Below are 27,070 nucleotides of genomic sequence, written 5' to 3' on the forward strand. Positions count from 1 at the left end.
GTACTGGCACAAAAGCAGAGAAGTAGATGTCTGGAACAGAATAGAGAACCAAGAGATGGATCCAGCTACTTTTAATTGATCTTTGACAAGCCAATTAAAAACATTCTTTGACAAGCCAATTAAAAACATTAAGTGGGGGGCGGCGCCTGTGGCTCAGTGAGTAGGACACCGGCCCAATATGCCGAGGGTGGTGGGTTCAAACCCAGCCCCGGCCAAACTGCAACAAAAAAATAGTCAGGTGTTGTGGCGGGCGCCTGTAGTCCCAGCTGCTCGGGAGGCTGAGGCAAGAGAATCGTGTAAGCCCAAGAGTTAGAGGTTGCTGTGAGCCGTGTGATGCCATGGCACTCTACCCGAGGGCGGTACAGTGAGACTCTGTCTCTACAAAAAAAAAAAAAAAAAAAAAAAAACATTCAGTGGGGAAAAGATTCCCTATTTAACAAATGGAGCTGGGTGAACTGGCTGGCTGTAGAAGATTGAAACTGGACCCACACCTTTCACCATTAACTAAGATAGACTCTCACTGGATTAAAGATTTAAACTTAAGACATGAAACTATAAAAATACTTAAGAAAGTGCAGGGAAAACTCTTGAAGGAATCGGCCTGGGTGAATATTTTATGAGGAGGACTCCCCAGGCAATTGAAGCAGTATCAAAAATACACTTACTGGGACCCTATCAAAATAAAAAGCTTCTGCACAGCCAAAAACATAGTAAGTAAAGCAAGCAGACAGCCCTCAGAATGGGAGAAAATATTTGCAGGTTATACCTCCGATAAAGGTCTAATAACCAGAATCCACAGAGAACTCAAATGTATTAGCAAGAAAAGAACACATGATCCCATCTCAGGGTGGGCAAGGGACTTGAAGAGAAACTTCTCTAAAGAAGACAGACGCACGATTTACAAACACATGAAAAAAAGCTCATCATCCTTAATCATCAGAGAAATGCAAATCAAAACTACTTTGAGATATCACATAACCCCAGTAAGAGTAGCCCACATAACAAAATCCCAAAACCAGAGATGTTGGCGTGGATGTGGAGAAAAGGGCACATTTTTACACTGCTGGTGAGAATGCACACTAATACGTTCCTTCTGGAAGGGTGTTTGGAGAATACTTAGAGACCTAAAAATAGACCTGCCATTGGATCCTATAATTCCTTTACTAGGTTTATACCCAGAAGACCAAAACTCACAATATAACAAAGACATCTGTACCAGAATGTTAATTGCAGCCCAATTCATAATAGCTAAGTCATGGATGAAGCCCAAGTGCCCATCGACCCACAAATGGACTAGCAAATTGTGGTACATGTTTACCACGGAATATTATGTAGCCTTAAAGAAAGATGGAGACTTTAACTCTTTCATGTTTATATGGATAGAGCTGGAACATATTCTTCTTAGCAAAGTATCTCAGGAGTGGAAGAAAAAGTATCCAATGTACTCAGCCCTACTATGAAGCTAAATTATAGCTTTCACATGAAGGCTATAACCCAACTATAGCACAAGACTATGGGGAAAGGGCCAAGGAAGGGGGAGGGAGGGGGGAGGTTTTGGTGGAGGGAGGTTAACGGGTGGGGCCACATCTACGGTGCATCTTAGAATGGGTACAGGCGAAACTTACTAAATGCAGAATACAAATGTCTACATACGGTAACTAAGAAAATGCCATGAAGGCTACGTTGAACAGTTTGATGAGAATATTTCAGATTGTATATGAAACCAGCACATTGTACCCCTTGATTGCACTAATGTACACAGCTATGACTTAAAAATAAAAATAAATACATTAAAAAAAAGAGTATTCCTAAAGTTACAACTGTGTAAGGAGAAGTGAAACAAACACCTACCATCTCTATAGTGAATTGGCGTGATCTGTTGTGATGCCTCACCCCTGTAATCCTAGCACTTTGGGAGTCTGAGGCAGGTGGATTGCTTTAGCTCAGGAGTTTGAGACCAGCTTTGCGTTGGGGGGGGGGATTCTATAATAAATTGGTAAGTTAAAATAACAGTTTCTTATCAGTCAACTCTAAAATTCTGGTTTTTAAAAATTATTTATTTAGGTATGCCCATGACTCAATGGTTAGGGTGCCAGCCACGTGCTCTGGGCCTGGTGAGTTTGAACCAGCATGGGCCAGCTAAACAAACAAACAAAACAAAAATAGCTGGTTGTTGTGGCGGGTGCCTATAATCCCAGCTACTAGGGAGGCTGAGGCAAGAGAATCACTTGAGCCCAGGAGTTTCAGTTTGTTCTGAGCTATGTCACCACAGCACTCTACTGAGTGTGACAAAGTGAGACTCTGTTTCAATTTTTAAAAAAATTATTTATTTATTTGTTTCTTTGCCTTCTCCCCCACTCTTTTCTTTCCTATTTCTTTTCTTTTTCAAGACAGAGTCTCACTTTGTTACCTCAGGCTACAGTGCCATGGCATCATGGTTGCTGTGAGGCTCACAGCAACTTCAAACTTCTGGGCTCAAGAGATCCTCTTGCCTCAGGCTCCTGAGTAGCTGGGACTACAGGTGTGGGCCACCATGCCTGGCTAGTTTTTTTAGATTTTTTTCTATTTTTAGTACAGACAGTATCTGCCTTTTGCTCAGGCTAGTCTCAATCTCCTGAGCGCAAGCAATCCATATGTCTCAACCTCCCAGAGTGCTAAGATTACAGGTGTGTGCCACCCTGCCTGACCTGTTTGTTTTTAAGGCTAGTCTGGTGAAACAGTAGGAGTGGAAAAGGAATCTGTAACTGGCTGTGATCAATTAGTTGTAAACATCCGTGCACTCAGACCAGCCTAAAATTCTTAAGATTTCAGCCAGACCATAAGAGTAGATTAATGGCACATACAGTCATTCTTAGTCTGGTGCTATACCTGGTTCCTGTACCTTTTTCTAAAATGAAAGTGATAGGGTGCAACCTGTGGCTCAAAGGAGTAGGGCACCAACCCCATATACCAAATGTGGCCAGTTCAAACCCAGCCCCCAGCCCCGGTCAAAAACTGCAAAAAAAAAAATAATAATCATAATCATAAAATGAAAGTGATATTATTTTTTGTTTGTTTGTTTTTGCAGTTTTTGGCCAGGGCTGGGTTTGAACCCACCACCTCCAGCATATGGAGGCCAGTGCCCTACTCCTTTGAGCCACAGGCGCCACCCAAAAAAGTGATATTATTGTTAAAGTAATACATTTTTGTATTGTTTGTTTTCTTTCCTTTTTTTGTGTGTGTGTGTGTCTTTGTGTGTGTGTGAAGATGGGCTCTTACTATGCGGCCCAGGCTCAAACTCCTTAGCTTAAGTGATCCTCCCACCTCACCTACTTGAGGAGCTCAAATTATTGGCCTATACCTCAGTGCCTGGCTAAAAGTAATACATTTAAAATTCTTTAGGTATTGCCAGGCATGGTGGCTCACTCTGTAATCCTAGCACTCTGGGAGGCCGAGAGGGTGGATTGTCAGAGCTCACAGGTTCGAGAGCAGCCTGAGCCAGAGCAAGACCTTGTCTCTAAAAGTAGCTGGGCATTGTGGTGGGCGCCTGTAGTCCCAGTTACACAGGAGGCTGAGGCAAGGGAATTGCTTGAGCCCAAGAGTTTGAGATTGCTGTGAGCTGACACCATGGCACTCTACCAAGGGCAACAAAGTGACACTCTGTCTCAAAATAAATAAATAAAAATAAAATTCTTTCGGTATAATTTTGTGCATTCCTCATATTAATCTACTTAGAATTTATTTTTGAGTGTGTTGGAGGTAGTTTAGCTTTATTTCTTTTAGATGGCTGTTTTAGTGTGTTAATACTGTTTGTTTAATAAATCATTCCAAATTTAAATGATGCCTTTCCATATGTTAGTTTTCTGTGTATACCTGAAGCTACTTCTGAACTGTTTTTTTGCACCAATCCATCTGTTTACTATATGCAAATACCATAATTTGAAAGCTGTTCCCAAATGTGAAAAAAAAAAAAATTTAGACAGAGTCTCACTTTGTTGCCCTCAGTAGAGTACTGTGACATCATAGCTCACAGCAACCTCAAACTCTTGGGCTCAAGTGATTCTCTTGCCTCAGCCTCCTGAGTAGCTGGGACTACAGCTGTTTTTAGAGATGAGGTCTCCCTCTGGCTCAGGCTGCTCTCAAACCCATGAGCTCAGGCAATCCATCGCCTTGGCCTCCCAGAGTAAACCACAACTCCTGGGTACATTTTAATATATTGCAAAACATTACTCTTTTTTGCCTACAATTTTCTCTTCTTTCTAGTTATTTTGCTTTCCCTTATCTATTTTTTTTTTTGAGATAGAGTCTCACTATACCACCCTCTGTAGCATGCTATGCCATCACAGCTCACAGCAACCTCAAACTCTCAAACTCACTTTGTCACCCCTGGTTGTGTGCCATGGTGTTATAGCTCACAGCAACCTCAGATTTCTGGGCTCAAGCGATTCTCTTGCCCACAGTGTTGCCCAGCTATTTTTAGAGGCAGTGTCTCGCTCTAGCTCAGGCTGGTCTCGAACTCATGAGTTCAGTGAATCCACTCTCTTTAGCCTCCTAGAGTGTTGGGATTACAGGCATTAGCCACCTTGCCCAGCTTTGGGAGACCTTCTTTTTTTTTTTCAGACAGAGTCTCAAACTGCCACTCTCAGTAGAGTGCTATAGCATCACAGTTCACAGCAACCTCAAACTCTTGGGCTTAAGCAATTCTCTTGCCTCAGCCTCCCAAGTAGCTGGGACTATAGGCGCCCACCAAACACCCAGCTTTGTTGTTGTTGTTGCAGTTGTCATTGTTGTTTTAGCTGGCTCAGGCCGGGATTGAACCCACCACCCTCCGTGGATGTGGCTGGCACCCTACCAACTGAGCTATAGGCACTGCTGGGAGACCTTCTTAATTCCGAATATTTATTTATTTAGAGACAGAGTCTCACTCTGTTGCCCCAGTCTAGCGTGCCATGGCATCAGCCTAGCTCACAGCAACCTCAAACACCTGGGCTCTAGTGATCCTCCTGCTTCAGCCTCCCAAGTAGCTAGGATTATAGGCAACCACCACAATGCCTGCCTAATTTTTGTATTATTATTATTAATATTATTTAAGACAGAGTGTTACTACGTCACCCTTGGTAGAGTGCTGTGGCACCACAGCTCATAGCAACCTCAAACTCTTAGGCTCAAGCGATTCTCTTGCCTCAGCCTCCCAAGTAGCTGGAACTACAGGCACCCACCACAATGCCCAGTTATTTCTTGTTGCAGTTGTCATTGTTGGTTAGCTGGCCCGAGCCTGTTTCGAACCCGCCAACCTTAGTGCATGTGGCTGGTGCCGCAACCACTGTGCTATGGGTGCTGAGCCTAATTTTTTGATTTTTAGTAGAGACAAGGTCTTACTCTTGCCCTTGCTCTTGCTCAGATTGTCCTTGAACTTCAGAGCTCAGGTGATCCTCCTGCCTCTGCCTCTCAGAGTACTAAGATTATAGGTATAAGCCACCATGCCCAGATGTATTTTAAAATTTAAATATAGGAAAAATATTAATTTTCTTAAATGCTGGATACAGCATAAACATCAGTAGACACCTTCATCAAATGAAGGATTATAAATAGTAACATAAAAAATCCTTTTATGGGGGCGGCGCCTGTGGCTCAAAGAGTAGGGCACCGGCACCATATGCCTAAGGTAGTGGGTTCAAACCCAGCCCCAGCCATAAACTGCAAAAACAAAAAAAAAATCCTTTTATGAATTGATAAGAAAATGTTAAGTTAAGGTAAAATAAACACAATATGATCATGCATATTACTAATTCAATACTTTAAACAAATCATACTATGTTATAGAAATATTATTCTGGAGCTAAAAGCAGTAAGCCAAATAGACAAATACTTCTGCCTTCTTGGACTGTATAATCTAGTCAGTGGATTCACTTCCCAATATATTCTGGAGATTACCCTATATCTGATATCCTCTTCATTGTTTTTATTTGTTTGTTTGTTTTTGAGACAGAGCCTCAAGCTGTCACCCTGGGTAGAGTGCTGTGGCATCACAGCTCACAACAACCTCCAACTCCTGGGCTCAAGCAGTTCTCCTGCCTCTGCCTCCCAAGTAGCTGGGACTACAGGTGCCTGCCGCAATGCCAGCTATTTTTTTGGTTGCAACTGTCATTGTTTGGCGGCCCGGGCTGTATTTGAACCTGCCAGCTCAGGTGTATGTGGCTGGTGCCTTAGCTACTTGAGCCACAGGCGCCAAGCCTTCTTCATTGTTTTTAAGGTTGTGTCCAAGTTTATTCAGCCAGTTCCCTGTTGCTGGACCCAGATTATTTATTTTAGCTTTGCCAATAATAGTTCAATGAAGAACCTTATATAGATGTCTTTTGTCATTTCATATGTGTGCAACACTTATCTGTAGGATAGAATGCTATGAATGAAATTCTTAGATCAAATGATAAAGGATCTGTAATTATATTAGATTATACCAAGTTTCCCTCCATAGGTTTTGTACCACAATGACAAGAGTACCTGCCTATATCCTTGTTAAGGGAGTGTTTTCATTTTTTTAGATTATGCCAGTCTGAATAGATGAAAAATAATATGTCAGTATGATTTTAATTTGCTTTTCCATTATTATGAGTAAAATTGAACATCTTTTTATCTGTTTATGGGCCATGTGAATTTTTAATCCTATGAACTATTTGTTGATCTTTTCTTTATATCTACAAACTCTTTAGAGAGATTATCCCTGTCTGTAATATTAATTGCAAATGGTTACCATAGTTTATCATTTTTTTGACATTGTTTTGATGTGTTTAAAAAAAAAGATTTGAGGTGTGCTTTTAGTACAGTAATTGTCACTCTTTTCAAGCTCCATGAATTTGACATCAGCTCCCTCATGTCCCTTTTTGATCAATCCTCTCTCTCATTCCCAGCTCCAGGTATCACTAACCTAATTTCTGTTCTGCCTTTCCCAGCATGTCCTAAGTGGAATCTTACAGAACATAGTCTTTTCTATCTGGCTTCTTTCCTGTAGCATAATGCTTTTGCAATTTAACCATGTTACTGCATGTTCAGTATTTCTTTTTATTCCTGAGTAGTATTTTCTCATATGAGTGTGCTATTCATTTAGCAGTTGATGGATATTTTGGTTGTTTCCAATTTGGGGTTATTAGAAACAGATTTATTTTAAACATTTCTATACAGTCTTTGGAGATCTTGCCATGCAGAAATTTTTTATGTTTGTATAGTTGCATTTATCAATCTTTCATTTTGTGCTTTATGGATTTTGAGACACAGTTAAAAAGATTAATAAAAAGATTCACCATATTTTCCTTCTAATATTTGTATGGTCTCATTTTTTTTTTCATGCAGATGTTTGATCTATTTGGAATTTATTCTGGTGTGAAGCATAAATCAATTTTCTTTTTTCCACATGCACTTTCAGTGGTTCACAAATCTTTTTTTTTTTTTTTTTTGAGACACTATGTCATCCTTGGTAGAGTGCTGTAGCATCACAGCTCACAGAAACTTCAAACTCTTGGGCTTAAGCGATTCTCTTGCCTCAGCCTCCCAAGTACCTGGGACTACAGGTGGCTGCTACAACACCACCTATTTTTTGGTTGTAGTTGTCATTGTTTGGCAGGCCCGGGCTGGGTTCAAATCCACCAACTCTTGTATATGGCTGGCGCCCTAGCCACTGAGCTACAGGCGCCGAGCCACAAATAAATCTTTTTAATCTGATCTGAGAAGCTCTACTTTACAGTTATTTATAATATTTAATGTAATATTAAGTATTATTATATTAAACTTTCAGCATACAACTTTACAAACTTAATAAATTCAATTATAAATAAATCAAGTAAATTTGTGTAAAATTAAAAACACGCCATTTTCATTGTATTTTGACTAATGTTTAGTTTATACATCTGATAGATTACAATCTCAAACATTAGAAAAACAAAAAATCTCGGGCGGTGCCTGTGGCTCAGTCGGTAGGGTGCCGGCCCCATATACCGAGGGTGGCGGGGTCAAACCCGGCCCCGGACAAACTGCAACCAAAAAATAGTCGGGCGTTGTGGCGGGTGCCTGTAGTCCCAGCTGCTCAGAAGGCTGAGGCAAGAGAATCGCTTAAGCCCAGGAGTTGGGGGTTGCTGTGAGCTGTGTGAGGCCATGGCACTCTACAGAGAGCCATAAAGTGAGACTCTGTCTCTGCAAAAACAAACAAACAAAAAAAAAACCTCAAACATGTAAACACTGTTTACAGAGTTTATCAAATTGTTTTAAACAATATAAATTAAAGCCACTAAACTTATAAATCTAGCAAATTAAATTTTCTAAAGTTTAAATACAATTTACAGACTTGATTAAATAATCATTAGCACTTTACAACCACAATTTAGGAGGAGGAGGACGATGAAGAGGAGAAAGCCTTCAGGTGTGGCTTCCAAACAACACGTAAACTAGAATGGCAATGTAATTTGCAGTAAGAAATACAAGCAGGCCAGATGCATGAGCCAGCCTTGCGCATGAGCCAGCCTTGCCTTAGAGCCTCTCCTTGCAGGAAGCCCTGTAGGAGTCCAGATTATCAGAAACACAAAACAAGCGCAGTTGGTTGGTCAGAAAGTCTCTCTCCAAAGGCAATGGATAGCTAAAACAATTTAGATAAAGAAGAATAAAGTGGGAAGAGTGGTATCAGTCAATTTCGAGACAGTATTTGGCTATCATAATCAAGTCTGTGCAGGACTGGTGAAGGAATAAACCTTAGATCAGTGGAACAAAACAGAGAACCAGCAATAGACTCATGCAGATTTGGCCAACCTATTTTTGATCAAGGTGAGCAAGCAATAAAATAGAGGAAAGATAGCCTTTCCAACAAATGATGCTGGAGCAGTTGGACACCTATAAATAATTTTTTGTTGTTGTTGTTGAGACAGGGCCTTAAGCTGTCACCCTGGGTAGAGTGCTGTGGCATCGCAGCTCACAGCAACCTCCATCTCCTGGGCTCAAGCGATTCTCCTGCCTCCGCCTCCCAAGTAGCTGGGACTACAGGCACCCGCCACAACACCCAGCTATTTTTTGGTTGTAGCCATCGTTGTTGTTTGGCGGGCCCAGGATGGATTAGAACCCACCACCTCAGGTGTATGTGGCTGGTGCCTTAGCCGCTCGAGCTACAGGCGCCAAGCCTATAAATAATTTCTTAAAAGACCTTGACCCAATATAAAAATAAACTCCATGGGGCAGTGCCTGTGGCTCAAAGGAGTAGGGCGCCGACCCCAAATACCGGAGGTGGTGGGTTCAAACCTGGCCCCAGCCAAAAACTTCAAAATAAATAAATAAATAAATAAAAATAAACTCAAAATGAATCATGGGTTTAAATGCAAAATATGAAACATAAAGCTTTTAGGAAAACAAATGGGAGAAAAATCTTTAGGATTTAGGACTAGTTCTTAGACTTGACACCAAAACCATGCTCACAGCAACCTCAAACACTTGGGCTTAAGCAATTCTCTTGCCTCAGCCTCCCAAGTAGCCAGGACCACAGGTGCCTGCCACAATGCCCGGCTATTTTTTGGTTGTAATTGTCATTGTTGTTTGGCAGGTCCGGGCTGGATTCGAATCCGCCAACTTCAGTGTATGTGGCTGCCGCCCTAGCTGCTGAGCTACAGGCTCTGACCCAAAGGAAATGTTGAATATATTTTGATGATGTTCAGGACATCAAGGGTAAGGCTAGAATAGCTCTGATGGCCATTCCAGAAAGAGTTCCAAAATGAAGAGTAAACTAGCCACTGGCACCAGAGCATAGCTTCTCAAGGGGAGTACTCCAAAGATGACTGTAATGATTTCAGCAATGAGGTACATATCACTTTTTCTAGGATGCATTTGTGTTCTTAATTGTCAGCTACCTGGGAGGCTAAGGTGGGAGTAGTGTTTGAGCCCAGGAGTAGCAGTGAACTATGATCAGTGCCACTGCACTCCGGCCTGGACAACAGAATGATACCTCATCTCCTTTTATTTTTTATTATTTTTTTTGAGACAGAGTCTCACTCTGTTGCCACAGGTACAATGCTGTGGTGTCATAGCACATAGCAACCTCCAACTCTTGGGCTGAAGTGATTCTCTTGCCTCAGCCTCCCGAGCAGCTGCACCTGCCACAACGCCCAGCTATTTTTAGAGATGGGGGTCTCGCTCTTACTCAGGCTGATCTCGAACTGGTCACCTCAGGCAATATACCTGCCTCTGTCAATACTCTATCTCGTAAAAAAAATGTTTTTAATCCTGAATGGTAGTAATTTTATGCAATGGAAAGAAAAGCAACATTATTAAAAACAGCAAAGATAGGCCAAGGCAAGTAGATTGCCTGAGATCCCGGGTTTGAGACCAGCCTGAGCAAGAAATAGCCTCGTCTCTAAAAATAGCCAGGCGTTGTGGCAGGCACCTGTAGTCCCAGCTACTCGGGAGGCTGAGGCAGGAGAATTGCCTAAGCCCAGGAGTTGGAGGTTGCTGTGAGCTGTGTGACGCCACGGCACTCTACCAAGGGTGATAAAGTGAAACTCTGTCTCACTATGTTGCCCTGGGTAGAGTGCCATGAGACTTTGTCTCAAAATAAATAAATAAATAAATAACCATTTCCTTTATCTTCAGGTAAAGAGAAAAGTCATGGGGGCCAGATCAGGTGAGTAGGGAGGGTATCCCAACACAGTTATTTGTTTACTGGCTAAAAACTCCCTCACAGACAGTGTCCTGTGAGCTGGTGCACTGTTGGGATGCACAAGCCATGAGTTATAATAGGACAAGATTACCAGTTTTCACTCTTGCCAAGTTTAACAAGAAATGTAATGGTTGTTCATTGCTCTAATTCAAACTCCAGCATTCTTGAGAGAGCACACAAAAACACACAACAATAACAAATGCCACTCAGCAAGACACTGCCATATGTCGACCCAAATACACCCATGAGACACTGGTATACCAAGGTTATCAATGATATAACAACCTTACTGAGTTGTTTGTACAGTGCTGCTAAGGTAAGGGTACAGTGGCAAGTTCACAGACTTAATCATCAAATCTCATATAGTTGTGAACCACCACACTCAGGTCCCCATTCCAGGATAAATTTTTCATAGCTGAAAAACTAAGTGTGGCTCAATTTAGGCAAATGGAATCAAACACAGACATATAGAAGAACTTCAATGATATAAATTTGCACTAAAACCACATCATAATTGTTCATAGTTTGAGAATGTCATGTAATAAAATAAAAAACGATTTAAGAAAATAATATCTGACTGGGTGTGGTGGCTCCTACCTGTGAGCCTAGCATTCTGGGAAGCCAAGGGAGGTGGATTGCTTGAGCTCAGGAGTTTGAGATCAGCCTGAGCAAGAGCAACACCTGGTCTCTACTAAAAATAGAAAAACTAGCTGAGTATAGTGGCACATGCTTATAGTCCCAGCTATTAAGGAGGCTGAGGATTGCTCAAGCCGGAGAGAAGTTTTTTTCTTTTTTTTTTGAGACAGAGTCTTAAGCTGTCATCCTGGGTAGAGTGCTAGAGTGCTATGGCGTCACAGCTCACAGAACCTCCAACTCTTGGGCTTAAGCGATTCTCTTGCCTCAGCCTACCAAATAGCTGGGACTACAGGCACCCACCACGACGCCCAGCTATTTATTATTTTTGTTGCTTGTGGTTGTCAGTGCTATTTGACAGGCCCAGCAATTCGAACTCACCAGCTCTGGTGTGTGTGGCTGGCACCCTCCCTGCTTGAGCTACAGGTGCCAAGCCAAGCCCAAGAGAGTTTGAGTTGCTGTGAGCTATGATGCCAGGGAGCTCTACCCAGGGTGACAGAGTGAGACTCTTTTTCAAAAAAGAGAAGAGAGGAGAGGAGAGGAGGGGAGGGAAGGAGGGAACAAAATCCAGCTTGACCTAATAAAAGATCTAATTTCATAAACTCTTCGTGACAAAATATATCTCAACTTCACTCTGTGAAATCCCCTAATTATATATTATTTCCAAAACAGGGAGAAAATTGATCTTGTGGAATAAAAATGATCTGCAAGGGAAAGCAGAGACCGCAGGATGGACAGCCTTTACACATGTATTTCCTAGACAAATACTTAGAAAGATCCAAGTTTGTCCCTATTTGGTATGTAGTATCTAGCACATCACTTTGTTCCTTCCTGAGCAACTTATTTTATTAACTGGATACATAGATGACTCTGCTCAATTATGCTGTCAGACAAATAGTTATAGCAAGGTACACAATTCTTAATGATGATTAGAAAAATTGGGTTATCAGGTTTTGTTTTTGTTTTCTTTTTGAGCCAGAGTCTCACTCTGTCACCCTGAGTAGAGTGCCATGGAATCATAGTTCACAGCTACCTCTAACTCTTGGGCTTAAGCGATTCTCTTGCCTCAGCCTCCCGAGTAGCTGGGACTACAGGCGCCCACCACAATGCCCGGCTATTTTTTTGTTGCAGTTTGGCCGGGGCTGGGTCCGAACCCGCCACCCTCAGCATATGGGGCCGGCGCCCTACTCACTGAGCCACAGGTGCCACCCTATTTCTCAAGTTCTAACTAGTGAGCTCTTGTGCTGATGATTCTGATTTTTCGTTATCGTAATTCTCTTATGACATCATCTTTAGAAAGAAATGTATCCATCTCCAATAAATTCCTCAGAATAAATTCTTATAAGTGGAATGTCTGGGTCGGAAGGCATGGATGTCTTTTTTTTTTATTATTGTGAAACCAATTTACATTCCTCTCAATGATTTGTTAAAAGGCTGCCAAACCAATACAGGGTTTTATCACTTAAAAATACTTTACCAAACAGTCTATGAAACTAGTGTATGGTGCCCCATAATCACATTAATGTACACAGCTATGATTTAATAAAAAAAAATACTTTATTAGTTTGAGAGAAAATAAGTGTTAGAAAATGTCTATTATTCTGTTTTAATAAGTACAGTGCATGGAACATAATTGAGTCTTGGGGCTAATTTGTGATTCTGAATATGAGTTTTCTGTGTGGTACTCTGTAGACGTGTCGGTGTAGTATAAAGGTTGTATAAAGAAGGGGCAGCGCCTGTAGCTCAGTCGGTAGGGTGCCGGCCCCATATGCCGAGAGTGGTGGGTTCAAACCCGGCTCCCGGCTGAACTGCAACAACAACAACAAAAATAGCCGGGCATTGTGGCTGGCGCCTGTGGTCTCAGCTGCTTGGGAGGCTGAGGCAAGAGAATTGCTTAAAGCCCAGGAGTTGGAGGTTGCTGTGAGCTGTGAGCTGTGTGAGGCCACGGCACTCTACCCAGGGCCATGAAGTGAAACTCTGTCTCTACAAAAAAAAAAAAAAAAAAAGATTATATAAGAAGGCTTTGCGCCTCAGAAGGAACTCTGTTGAGTTTTCAGTGAAGAGGCTTGAATTCTGATCCTTACCAGCCAGGTTTCCTTAGGCAAGCGTTTTATTCTCAGTAATTTACTTTAAATACCTTAGAGGAGCCAGTAGAAAGCTTGAATCCCTGCCGTGGGGATTGGCATAGAGGCCATTGTGAAGCACTGCCTTCTAAATCAGCTCTGGAGGGTTTATTAATTAGTATAAGGAATGTCAGAAACAATATTTTGTTGATGAAATGAATGGTGTGCAAGATCTGAGGCTGACAAGATTGTACAAGCATCTCTGCCTGTTGTTGAACCAGTTAAAAAGTAAGCTTGGCAGCAGAGCCTTTTGGAGTAGTGCCCTGGGCTGGAGCTTTATTTGTTCCAGAATCTCCCAACTTAACAAAATCCCAGGATTTTGTTGCTTGACCTGGCTAGAAGGGTGGCTAATTATGTCATCATAATATAGGGGCACTTGTCTTAAGGAGAAACTTTTCTGGGCAGGGTGCTGCAGAGTGCCAAAGTGGACACTGCTCCAGGAACAGGTCGTGGACTCATGGTGCCTGCTTGATAGTAAATGTCTTTCTTGTGACAGAATTCAAACTGAGGCTCGTTAGGTGTCAAAAGGTGGTGGGAAAGTACTGCAAAGAAGCAGGCCAAGTAGAATTAATAGTAGAGATTTATTATTTTATTTCATTATTATTATTTTTTGAGACAGAAAAAATGTCTCACTATGTTACCCTTGGTAGAGTACCATGGCGGTACAGCCCACAGCAACCTCAAACTCTTGGGCTTAAGCAATTCTCTTGCCTCAGCCTCCAAGTAGCTGGGACTACAGGTGCCTGCCACAATGTCCAGCTGTTTTGTTGTTGTTGTTGTTGTTGTTGTTGTCATTGTTCAGCAGGCCTGGGCTTACTTGGAACCCACCAGCCCAAGGTGTGTGTGGCCACTGAGTTATAGGTGCCAAGCCCAGAAATTTATTAATCTGCAAACAGATGGGCTTACACTGAATATGGAAAACGGTGACAGCATGGAGTGAAGGTAAGGGGCCTCTTTGAGACGGGGTTGAGTCTTGTCTGATGAGTGTTTCTGGCACCATTCAGGAGGTGCCTGGTATGCCAATCATAACTCAGTAACAGAGAAGTCATATAAAAAAAACAGAGGCCATCTGCTTTGTTGCCTTTTAGAAGGTGGAGCGTTATCTGCTGTAAATCTTCTACAACCTGGAAGGATTATTTCACAGAACCAGAAGAACCACTGCAGTCCTATTCTTTGCTTAATGAATGTCTAGACCCCTTGGAGTTAGAGAAAGACTGACAAGTCCTATTTGCTTAAGAATAGTTAGATCCTTTGGAGGTAGAGGAAGACTAACAAGTCCTATTCTGTTCTTAATGAATGTTGAAACCAGGGTAGATAAAGACTTAATGAGTGTTTAGCCCTCCTGGCTCCTGGAGGTAGAGAAAGACTAACAGGGTTTGCTTTCATGGTAATACAGCATCTGGGGGTGAGGTTGTGGGGAAGGACACAGATCACTTCTACTCTAATTTCTCTGAAACTCTTTGCTCATTTTCAAGATCATGGGAGATGGACTAAATAATTTCTGACTTTTCAATTATTCCTAAAAGTTCTAGATTATGTGGTATAAAGAATGCGGGCAATGGGCGGTGCCTGTGGCTCAGTCGGTAGGGTGCCGGCACCATATAACAAGGGTGGCTGGTTCAAACCCGGCCCCAGCCAAACTGCAACCAAAAAATAGCTGGGCGTTGTGGCAGGCGCCTGTAGTCCCAGCTACTTGGGAGGCTGAGGCAAGAGAATCGCTTAAGCCCAGGAGTTGGAGGTTGCTGTGAGCTGTGTGAGGCCATGGCACTCTACCGAGGACCATAAAGTGAGACTCTGTCTCTACAAAAAAAAAAGAACGTGGGCATTAGAATCAGACAGCCTGACATCTTCATTCAACAGAAAGGAAATATTTCTAAAACTTAATATTAAATAATCATTAATAGAAAGGAAAATTGATGTGCAGAGAGATTCAAATGTCTAGGCCTGTCCTGCTTCAAATGCATGTTCTTTCTTCCCCTCACAACATATACCCCTCTGTTATGGACTAAATTTTGTCTCCCTCCAAATTCTTTTTTTTTTATTGAGACAGAGTCTCGCTTTGTCATCCTGAGTAGAGTGCTGTGGCGTCATAGCTCACAGCAACCTTAAATTCTTGGGCCCACGCGATTTTCTTGTCTCAGCCTCCCAAGTAGCTGGGACTATAGGTGCCCACCACAACGCCTGGCTATTTTGTTGTTGTTGTTATTGTAGTTGTCATTGTTGTTCAGCAGGGATGGGTTCAAACCCACCGGCCCCAGTGCATGTGGTCAGCACCTTAACCACTGAGATACAGGTGCAGAGCCTCTTCTTTTTTTTTTTCCTTGAGACAGAGTGTCACTATGCTGCCCTCAGTAGAGTACTATGCCATTGCATCTCACAGCAACCTCAAACTCTTGGGCTTAAGCGATTCTCTTGCCTCAGCCTCCCAAGTAGCTGGGACTACAGGTGCCCACCACAACATCAAGCTATTTTTTTTGTTGTTGTTATTGTTTTTGTTCTTGTAGTTGTCATTGTTGTTTAGCTGGCCTGGGCCAGGTTCAAACCCACCAGCCCCAGTATATGTGACTGGTGCCCTAACCACTGAGCTACAGACGCCGAGACTGAATGACACTCTTTCATGTGTCAAGTGTAACAGTGCCTTCCCTGGCCATGTCGTGTCACTCTCTGTGAACTGCCCACTCGTTTTTTCTTTAAGTCTACAGCACTCAGTAGTCCCAAGCAGTCTCCCACCCAGGTATTCTCCAGGATGGTCTCTGCGTAAGCTTGTGAGTTGACCCAGTTGGCCATATTCAGGGTAACACAGCCAAAAGCTACTCTCATCAAGTCTGCTATTTAGATAGTGAAGGACAGAGAGCCGGGCAATTACTTTGATTGGCTTCCCAAATTATGGGATATCTGTTCTCACACATCTTCAAGAAAAGGATAAACATTTGACTGTGGTTGATTTTAACATCAATTGACCTGAGAGACTTTGATTTTTTTTTTTTTTTTTAAGATGGTAGTTACCCACCAACCACCCCTTTGTCCCCATATTCCCTAGGCTGGTCGGAAACTCCTGAGCTCAAGCAATCCTCTTACCTCAGCCTTCCCAGTAGCTGGGACTGTAAGGATCTACCACAGTTCAGATAATTTGTCTATTTTTAGCAGAGACTTGTCTCCCTCTTGCTTAGGCTGGTCTGAAGTCCTGAGCTCAAGCAAAAACTTCCCAGAAAGCTAGGATCGCAGGCATAAGCAACCCTGCTGGACACCCATGGATTCTTTTTCTTTTTTTCAGAGATAGAATCTCACTTTGTCGCACTTGGTAGAGTGCTGTAGTGTCACAGCTCACAGCAACCTCCAACTCCTGGGCTTAGGTGATTCTCTTGCCTCAGCCTCCCAAGTAGCTGGGACTATAGGTACTCACCGCAATGCCCGGCTATTTTTTGTTGCAGTTTGGCTGGGGCTGGGTTTGAACCCTCCACCCTCGGTATATGGGGCCGGCGCCCTACTCACTGAGCCACAGGCACCGCCCCACTGATAGATTTTTAAGATTCCTTTTCAGCAGTATGGTTTTGTGACTCTAATCTCTAAGAAAAATGTTCTTTGATGCCTTGAGTTCACTTCTGGTTTGATGTGATACCAGACTGCAAAGTGATAGCTGATGCTGAATACAGTATAAGTACCTATCACAGTGATTTTTTCAAAACCCCAAAGTTAACATAGCTCTTGGTATTGACATCAATTTTAATTCATATAACCTTCCATTCAATTATATGTCATCTTTAGATGGTGGAAGATTTCTCTAAGGAGTGAGCATCGATCAACAAAACCTGGAGAAGTAAAAGAAACACATGAAGACTTCCTAGAAAATTCACATCTTCAAGGTAAGGAAGGGAACAGTTTATATACTTAATATTGTTCAGTTCTCTTTAATCAGTGATAGGTTTTGTCAGAGGAGTTTCAAATATATCATCACTTGAAATATTGATATATAATTATGTACTTAGATATAGAATACTAGATCTTTTTTTATTAGACAGAGTCTCACTTTGTTGCCCTCCATAGAGTGCTCTGGCGTCATAGCTCACAGCAACCTCAAACTCTTGGGCTCAAGTGATCCTCTTGCCTCAGCCTCCCGAGTAGCTGGGACTACAGGTGCACGCCACAAGGCTGGTAGTTTTAGAGATGGGGGGGTCTTGCTCTTGCTGAAGCTTGAACTCCTGAGCTCAAGTAATTCACCTGTCTTGGCCTCCCAGACTACTAGTATTATAGGCATCAGCTACCACTCCCAGCCCAGAATATTAGATTCGTTAAAAAACAGAAAATTAGGGAGGCGCCTGTGGCTCAGTGAGGAGGGTGCCAACCCCATATACCGAGGGTGGTGGGTTCAAACCCAGCCCCGGCCAAACTGCAACAAAAAAATAGCCGGTTGTTGTGGCAGGCGCCTGTAGTCCCAGCTACTTGGGAGGCTGAGGCAGGAGAATCGCCTAAGCCCAGGAGTTGGAGGTTGCTGTGAGCTGTGTGACGCCACGGCACTCTACCGAGGGCAATAAAGTAAAACTCTGTCTCTAAAAAAAAAAAAAAAAAAAAAAAACCTGAAAATTATTAACTTATGCTGAAATTTCTTTTTTTCCTTTTCTTTTCTTTTCTTTTTTTTTTTTGAAACAGAGTCTTACTATGTCATCCTCAGTAGAGTGCCATGGAGTCACAGCTCACAGCAACCTCAGACTCTTGGCCTTAAGTGATTCTCTTGTCTCAGTCTCCCAAGTAACTGGGACTACACACTCAGGCCACAACCCTGGCTATTTTGTTGTTGTTTTTGTTATTGTTGTTTAGCAGGCCTTGGGTGGGTTTGAACCCACCAGCCTGGGTATATGTGGCCAGTGCCCTAATCACTGAGCTATGGGCACCAAGCCCTAAAATTTCTTTGTTAAAAAAAAAAAAAACCCGAGTGTTAAAGATTCCAGATTAACACATGTATTCCATTAATGAAGTCAAGTAAATATATTTTTTTCACAAATTGGGCAGTGCCAAAATGTTGGGTTTTAAGGCAGCTGCCAATCTCCTAAAATGTCAGGGTTCTAGGCAGGTACCTGGGTCCTTTTGGAATGCTCTTGTTCAAAAAATGACTAGACATCTCAAGGTAAGGCAAGCATGAAACAAACTTTATTAAGGAAGATAAAGATAGGTTTACAGAGTAAGAAAGTTTACAAAGCAGAATTCCTTCACCACAGACAACAAATGGGCTTCCTCTGTCAGGGCACGTCGGCATTCTGGGAGGCCAAGGCAGGTGGATTGTTTGAGTTCAGGAGTGTAAGAGCAGCCCGAGCAATAGTGAGACCGGTCTTTACTAAAAATAGAAGAATTGAGGCAAGATGATCACTTGAGCCTGAGGTTGCATGAGTTATGACACCTCAGCACTCTACCCAGGGCAACAGAGTGAGACTCTGTCACACACACACACAGAAGTTAAGGCACTGAAGAATTCTCAGCCCAGTGGCTTACCAATTAGTTATTCTAATTAATTCTCAATATGAACATTTAAAACATAAAAAGTAGTATTAGAAATATTTTACCTCAAAATATATTTCTTCTACATATTTTGGGATGGCTGTGGTGGGTCTCACAGATAGAGTTAATGCTGCAAAGCTGTCTTTTGTGTATATGTGGAGAGGGGATTTGCATCTGTTGAGAAGGCAGCCAGGTCTTTCCTATCCCAATCTAGAAAAGATTAACTTAAGAGTCAGACACTTTTAAAGGTCTGAAAAGAAACATTTACAAACTATTCTTTCTGTGGTCTGCTACCTGTGAGGTTCATTTACATAAAAACCCACCTTTGCTGGCTGCCTAAGCCTCTTTCTTCCGCCCCCAAAGTGTTCTGCTGCTTCCAAGCCCGTATTCTTTCAAAACTTCTGTACCTCACTGAAGAGTTGAATCTTCATTCTGAGGGTTCCTGTGTATACATGTTATATAAATTTGTATCTTTTTTCCTACTATTAATCAATTTGCCCCATGTCAGTGATATTTCAACAAACCTTTAGGAGGCAGGAGCCTTTGCTTGTAACTCATAACTCAGCTTCAACAATACTCAGAGCGTGGCCAGACCTGTACATGAACTCACTGTTTCCACTGGCAAATCCCAGTTGTTACATCATTTCATCTGAAACTACTTAAGTATGTGTCTCTAAAGGGACTGTCTACGACTAAGCCCTTTAGTAATTATTCCTTAATAATAAAAATTTTTAAGTGGAAGGTACCTTAGAGTAGTCATAGTTAACAATATTATTTAATACCAAGTACTTCACATGCATGTTCTCATTTTTGTTACAGTATCCTTGTGAATTAAATATTATCCCTATTTTACAAGTGACATTCAGAAGGGATGTCATCTTCTAGGGTTTTACAGCTAAGGACTGACATTACCAAGACTAAGCATTGAAAGCTAAAACTTTAGGTTTGGCACCTGTAGCACAGTGGTTACAGCACCAGCCACATGCACTGAGGCTGGCGGTTTTGAGCCCAGCCCGGGCCTGCCAAACAACGACAACTGCAACAAGAAAATAGCTGGGCGTTGTGGTGGGCACCTGTAGTCCCAGCTACTTGGGAGGCTGAGGCAAGAGAATCGCTTAAGCCCAAGAATTTGAAGTTGTTGTGAGCTGTGACGCCATGGCACTCTGCCGAGGGTGACATAGTGAGACTGTCGCAAAAAAAAAAAAAAAAAAAAGGAAGTTAAGTGCACTTACTATCTGTTGGGGGTCAGGGGTCCCGATTCCCCGAACTCAGTTGACCTGGCTCAATTACTGAGCTCAGCTAGAAAGTTCATCCAAGGCAGGGTGGTAGACAAAAGCAAAAGTGAGTGGAAACTGAAATCAAACTGGAGCCGCATAGGCAGTGTGGATAGGAAGCAAAAGTAACCTATACAAAGGGGTAACAAAGAGAGATTTTAGTTGGGAAGAACAAAGAGAAAGTTTAGAGCACTTCCAAAGAGAGTTGGAAGTGGGTCCCTCTCCTGCAGGAGAAAAGTCAAGAGAAGGAGACAAAGGCCTGCAGGGCTGTAAATACTTTCTCCATTTGAACCTGGCTGTAAGTCTGTCATTGGCATCTCTCCGCCTCCAGGCAGTGTTGCCCCTTTCTATTGGTCATTGACTGTCTCTTTCCATTGGTCATTGGTTACCTAGGTTAGTTCACATCCACGTTCTTCTGGGCCCTCCAGACTTCCTGGTTCAGCAGGTCAGGTTTTCCTCTCACATCTCTTGAAGCCCTTTTCTTAGTTTCTCTTCTCATTAATCTTAAAAGGTAAATGCTGAGTGGATCTTTGATAAGCAACATTTTTTTTTTTTTCTGAGACAGGGTCATCACTTTGTGATCCAGGATGGAGTACATGAGCATAGCTCACTGCAACCTCAGACTCCTGAGCTCAAGCTATGTTCCCACTTAGGATTCCTAAAAAGCTGGTACCATGGGCGCGTGCCAACGTGCCTTGCTAATTTTTCAGTTTTTTTGCAGACAGGGTCTTGCTGTCACTCAGGCTGGTCTTAAACTCCTGGCCTCAAGTGATCCTCCTTTGCCTTAGCTTCCCAAAGTCCTGAGATTACAGACTTGAGCCCCCGTGCTCGGCCTTGTTGAGTTTCAAGGCAGCTGCCTGTGTCTTAAAATGTCGGGATTTCAGGCAGCTGACTGTGTTCGGGGTTCTTGGAGCACTCTTGGTGGAAAAATGACCAGGCACCCCAAAGTAAGGCAAGTGTGAAACATAGTTTATTGAAGAAGAGACAGAGAGATTTGCAGAGTAAAATATAGATGTACAAAGCGAGATATATTTGACATAGACAGCAAAAGGACCCCGCTAGCATGGGAAGTAAACAAAGAAGCCTTGAACCTGGGGGAGGAGGAGGGCATTTTCTTTATATTGCCTGGGTAGGGCCTACCTCGTGATTCAGAGGTCACCTTGGAAACAGTCTGAATGGGCTATAGACCTCCCATGAGCTCTGAAAACCATTGTGGGGTGCGGACTGCAATGTTGATTTAGGCTAATGACATGATAATTAGTCTTAAGGCTAATCGCCTCCAAGACTTCATTGCACCTGTTGCTAGGCCCATGGGCTAGCAATAACAATCAACTCCAGTCAGCAAGACACTGCTGTTCCCAGCCCAGCATGGTGGCTCACACCTGTAATCCTAGCACTCTGGGAGGCAGAGGCAGGTAGATTGCTTGAGCTCACAGGTTCAAGACCAGCCTCAGCCGGGGCAAGACCTCGTCTCTAAAGAAAAAAGCTAAGTGTTGTGGCAGGCACCCATAGTCCCAGCTACTTGGGAGGCTGAGGCAAGAGAATCACTTAAGCCCAAGAGCTGGAGGTTGCTGTGAGCCACGGCACTCCACCCAGGGCGACAAAGTTAGACTCTGTCTCAAAAAAAAGAAAAAGAAAAAGACACTGCCATATGTTGACGTAACATAATTGTTAGACACTGATACACCAAGGCTATAAAACTTTGCCAAGTTGTTTGTACACTGCTATCAACATAAGTACATAGTGGCAAATTTATGTACTTAATTGTCAGACTCTCTGGTCTCCCGCTTTCTCGTGTAAGACCTTTGTGATGACATTGGGATCACCAGATAATCCAGGATTATCTCTACATAGGAAGATTCTTTATTTTTATTATTTTTATTTTTTTTATGAGACAGAGCCTCAAGCTGTCGCCCTGGGTAGAGTGCTGTGGCATCAAAGCTCAAAGCAACCTCCAACTCCTGGGCTCAAGTGATTCTCCTGCCTCTGCCTCCCAAGTAGGTGGGACTACAGGTGCCCGCCGCAACTCCCAGCTATTTTTTGGTTGCAGCCATCATTGTTGTTTGGCAGGCCCGGGGCTGGATTCGAACCAGCCAGCTCAAGTGTATGGGGCTGGCGCCTTAGCCTCTTGAGCCATAGGTGCCCAGCTGAGATCCTTAAATTAATCATACCCGCAAAGTCAATTTTTCCCTGAGGTCCTATCTTCACAGGGTTTGGAGATCAGGACGTGGACATCCTTGGGAGGGATTATTCTGCCTCCTACATAAGAGTATGTCAAAACAGCCTCAGTTGCAAAATCAAAAGCATTGCTGAATTTTTTCCCCCAGATTTGCTTTTTTTTTTGAGATAGAGTTTCACTTTGTCACCCTCAGTAGAGTGCTGTGGCGTCACAACTCACAGCAACCTCACACTCTTGGTCTTAAGCCATTCTCTTGGCTCAGCCTGCCAAGTACCTGGGACTATAGGCGCCCGCCACAATGCCCGGCTATTTTTTTGTTTTTGTTATAGTTGTCATCATTGTTATTTAACAGGCGTGGACTGGGTTTGAACCGGCCAGACCTGGTGTATGTGGCCAGCACCCTAACCACTGAGCTATGGGCACCGAGCCAGCTTTACATTTTTATTTTAATTTTTTTTTAGATTTTTATTTTTTGTAGTTTTTGGCCAGGCTGGTTTTGAACCCACCACCTCTGGTATATGGGGCTGGCACCCTACTCCTTGAGCCACAAGCACCCCAGAGTTTTATTTTTATTGATTTATTTTTTGGATTTGCATTTTTTTTTGAGACAGAGCCTCAAGCTGTCGCCCTGGGTAGAGTGCTGTGGCATCACAGTTCACAGCAACCTCCAACTCCTGGGCTCAAGAGATTCTCCTGTCTTAGCCTCCCAAGTAGTTGGGACTTCAGGCACCCGCCACAATGCCAGGCTATTTTTTGGTTGCAGCCATCATTATTGTTTGGCAGGCCTGGGCTGGATTCGAACCTGCCAGCTCAGGTGTATGTGGCTGGCACCTTAGCCACTTGAACCACAGGCGCTGAGGCTGGATTTGCATTTGTAAGAGACAAAACTGGCAGGCAGTGCAGTGGTTCATGTCTGTAATCCTAGCAGTCTTAGAGGCTGAGCAGCTCACTTGAGGCCAAGAATTTAAGACAAGTCTGAGCAAAAGTGAGATTCCATCTGTACAGAAAATAGAAACATTAACTGGAGCCACCTGTAGTCCCAATGACTTGTGAAGCATGATAATCCCTTGAGCCCAGGAGTTTGTGGTTGCAGTGAGCTATGGTGATATTACTGCACTCTAGCTGCTCTGACATGAGACTGCCTCAAAAAAAAAAAAAAAAAAAAAACAATCCGAGTTTGGTGGCTCATGCCTGTAATCCCAGCACTCTGGGAGGCTGAGGTGGATGGATTGCTTGAGCTGAGGAGTTCAAGACCAGCCTGAGCAACAGTGAGACCTTTGCTCTACTAAAAATAAAGAAACTAGGGCAGTGCCTATAGCTCAGTAGGTAGGGCGCCAGTCCCATATACTGAGGGTGGCAGGTTCAAACTCGGTCCCAGACAAACCTGCAAAAACAAAATATAGCCAGGCATTGTGGCAGGCGCCTGTAGTCCCAGCTACTCGGGAGGCTAAGGCAAGAGAATCTCCTAAGCCCAAGAGCTGGAGGTTGCTGTGAGCTGTGACACCACAGCACTCTACTGAGGGCAACAGAGTGAGACTGTAGAAAGATCACAAAATACAGATATAGAAGGAAGAAAGTAAAAGTCATCAGATTTAACCTCTGTTTATTTATTTATTTATTTTTTTGTAGAGACAGAGTCTCACTTTATCGCGCTCAGTAGAGTGCCATGGCATTACACAGCTCAAGCAACCTCCAGTTCCTGTGCTTAAGCGATTCTCTTGCTTCAGCCTCCCAAGAAGCTGGGACTACAAATTTTTTTTTTTTAAAGTAGGCCCTGGCAGCCCTCTAACCACCCCCAGCCCTCTAACCATTGAGCTCCAGGCACCCAATCTCTAGTCTAAATTTAAACATCTATCTTTCCAAACATGTTTCTATTTGTTTATTCAGAGGGCTGGGAGCGTGGGACGATCCTGGTATTTTTCCTACATCAAACATGGCTAGGTAGACTGTTATATTAGCTGATTCCTTATGAACTATCTCCTAATTTGGAAAATAAGTGAAAAAGAGTGAAAGATATTAGGCAGGAGTAAAAAGAAATTTTAGCAATAGTCATCTGTTTTTCTCCTTGCCTCTCTGCTTTGTCTATGGTATGAAGATAGGGATGAAAGAAGATAAAAAGGGAAGAAGAAAGTTTGGTAGAGGAACACATGTAAAAATAAGAGAACAAAAATCAATTACAGGCAGCGCCCATAGCTCAGTGAGTAGGGCATTGGCCCCATACACCCAGGCTAGTGGATTTGAACCCGGCCCAGGCCAGCTAAACAACAAAGACAACTGCAACAAAAAAATAGCTGGGTGTTGTGGAGGGCGCCTGTAGTCCCAGCTACTTGAGAGGCTGATGCAAGAGACTCTCTTGAGCCCAAGAGTTTGAGGTTGCTGTGACACATGGCACTCTACCAATGGTGATATAGTGAGACTCTATCTCAAAAAAAAAAAAAAATTATAAAAATCAATTAGAGACAGTGTCACACAGACCAGCGTCTTTTTCCTCCATGTAGCTGCCCAATTGGAAGAGCTGTAAGGGTTATGCAGAGACTAGTGAAGTCAGTGGTGTAGGCTGGAGTTCATTGCTGAAGGGATCAAGTGGGTGCAGAAATCATTGTGCTAAATACTGAGTGTCCCTAAAAGATTCTGATCTCTGAGCAGGGAAAGCAGTTGAAAACAAATGTCTCAAAAGTCCACGTCCAAAGGCAGTTTGGGGGAAGTAGGCATGACTTCACATAGCCTAACATCACTCCCAGGGGAAAATACGCCCTAAGGGTGGCACCTGTGGCTCAGTGAGTAGGGCGCTGGCCCTATATATCGAGGGTGGCGGGTTCAAACTGGCCCAGCCAAACTGCAACAAAAAAATAGCCAGGCATTGTGGTGGGTGCCTGTAGTCCCAGCTCCTTGGGAGGCTGAGGCAAGAGAATCGCCTAAGCCCAAGAGCTGGAGGTTGCTGTGAGCTGTGACGCCACAGCGCTCTACTGAGGGTGACAAAACAAGACTCTGTCTCTTAAAAAAAAAAAAGGAAAGAAAGAAAATACATCTTAAAGCTTGCATCTCACTGATTATTGCTATAGCTTTTATGTGACTGCACATGATAACCATATTGGTTTGTTGGTTTCTTTGAATTACAGTTCAAATTGCCTTAATATTTTGTGAAAGAATATTAGACTATAGCTTCAATTTGTGTGAAGGTAAATTTGACTTCCTTGAACGGCTCTCAGACAATTTGCTCCTGAGTATCATATCTTATCTGGATCTTGAAGATATTGCCAGGCTTTCTCAAACATCACGCAGATAATCAAAGGTAACAGTCGATTTTATCATGTCTGTATAGAATTCTCCATGGTGCTTTTTCAATTTTTAAATAAAATAGTAGTGGTTTATTAATTTGCATCTATCTCAATGATCATTTGTTGAGTACGGACTTGGTGATGGACACAGTCCTAGGCACCTAAGCAGCACAGATGAAAGAAGGTTTCAACCTTCAAGGAACTTATAGTCTAATAGCAGAGATCCATACAGATACAAATAATTATAATATAGTGAGATCAATTCAACAAGGACTGTGTGTGCAAGGGACAAAGACAGTGCAAAGGGATTTTTTTTCTGCCTGGCTTCACAGAAGTGGGTTACTTTCTCTGGGTTTTGAGGGGAAAGTAGGAGTTTGACAGGTGGTCTGAGTCAGGGAGCATTCCAAGTCCAGGAACAGCTCAGGCAGAGGCATGGTGGTATGAGAAAATAAGGCAGGTGGTAACTACCCCACACCCATTTCCATTTCTTCCAGCACCTGTGTGTGTGGCAGGCTGCCCATTGCAGTGCCTAGTTCTCCTTCTTCCCCCAAGCTGACAAGATAAACTCTCAGCAGAAGATCCAAGAAAAGAAAAAACAGTGCTGATTCCAGCCAGTGTCAAGGGCTTGACGTGACCTTTCTTAGTTCCATTTCTTGGGTCCTAGAAGGTGCCTTGGTTCCTGACCCTTCAGTCGTTTCTTCAGTTGTGAATCCCTGACCCCCACCCCACATTCATACACACACTAATTTTCCATTAACTCCCTTTTGGGCTTAAGTTAATCAGAGGTGGACTATGTTCCTTGCAACTGAGAAACCCTGACAAGGTGATACTGAGCTATAACATATCAGGGCAATGTCCCTTTATAAAAAGACATATATTTTCTGAGGTGAATCAGATTATAATCTTATTACCTAAAAGCCAACATTTTTTCACAATAATGCCATAAAAATGTTTTATTTTTAAAATTAAATTTAAGTAATTCAAGCTATACTATAGTATTTAATATATGTGCATATCCCTTTTGAATATAGAAATATATATATATATATAACCTTATCTTAATTTTTTTCTCCCTGAAAATGGAGGGCCCCAAACAAGTACTGTTGTATATATTTTTTTGGCTATTAAAAAAAGTCTATTAGGGCCCAGGAGTTGGAGGTTGCTGTGAGCTGTGTGAGGCCACGGCACTATCCCGAGGGCCATAAAGTGAGACTCTGTCTCTACAAAAAAAAAAAAAAAAAGTCTATTAGGGGTGGCACCTGTGGCCCAGTGAGTAGGGCGCCAGCCCCATATACCGAGGGTGGCAGGTTCAAACCCAGCCCCCGCCAAACTGCAACAAAAAATAGCTGGGTGTTGTGGTGGGCACCTGTAGTCCCAGCTACTTGGGAGGCTGAGGCAAGAGAATTGCCTAAGCCCAAGAGCTGGAGGTT

General features: G+C 42.9%; 1 pseudogene; it reads left to right on the forward strand.

Annotated features, from left to right (window-relative positions):
* The window catches only part of LOC128579362 (F-box only protein 36-like), an 83,396-nt pseudogene that overhangs the window by 40,612 nt on the left and 15,714 nt on the right, over window positions 1-27,070 (forward strand).

The sequence above is a fragment of the Nycticebus coucang genome, unplaced genomic scaffold (assembly GCF_027406575.1).
Source record: "Nycticebus coucang isolate mNycCou1 unplaced genomic scaffold, mNycCou1.pri scaffold_49, whole genome shotgun sequence".
NCBI classification, from domain to species: domain Eukaryota; kingdom Metazoa; phylum Chordata; class Mammalia; order Primates; family Lorisidae; genus Nycticebus; species Nycticebus coucang.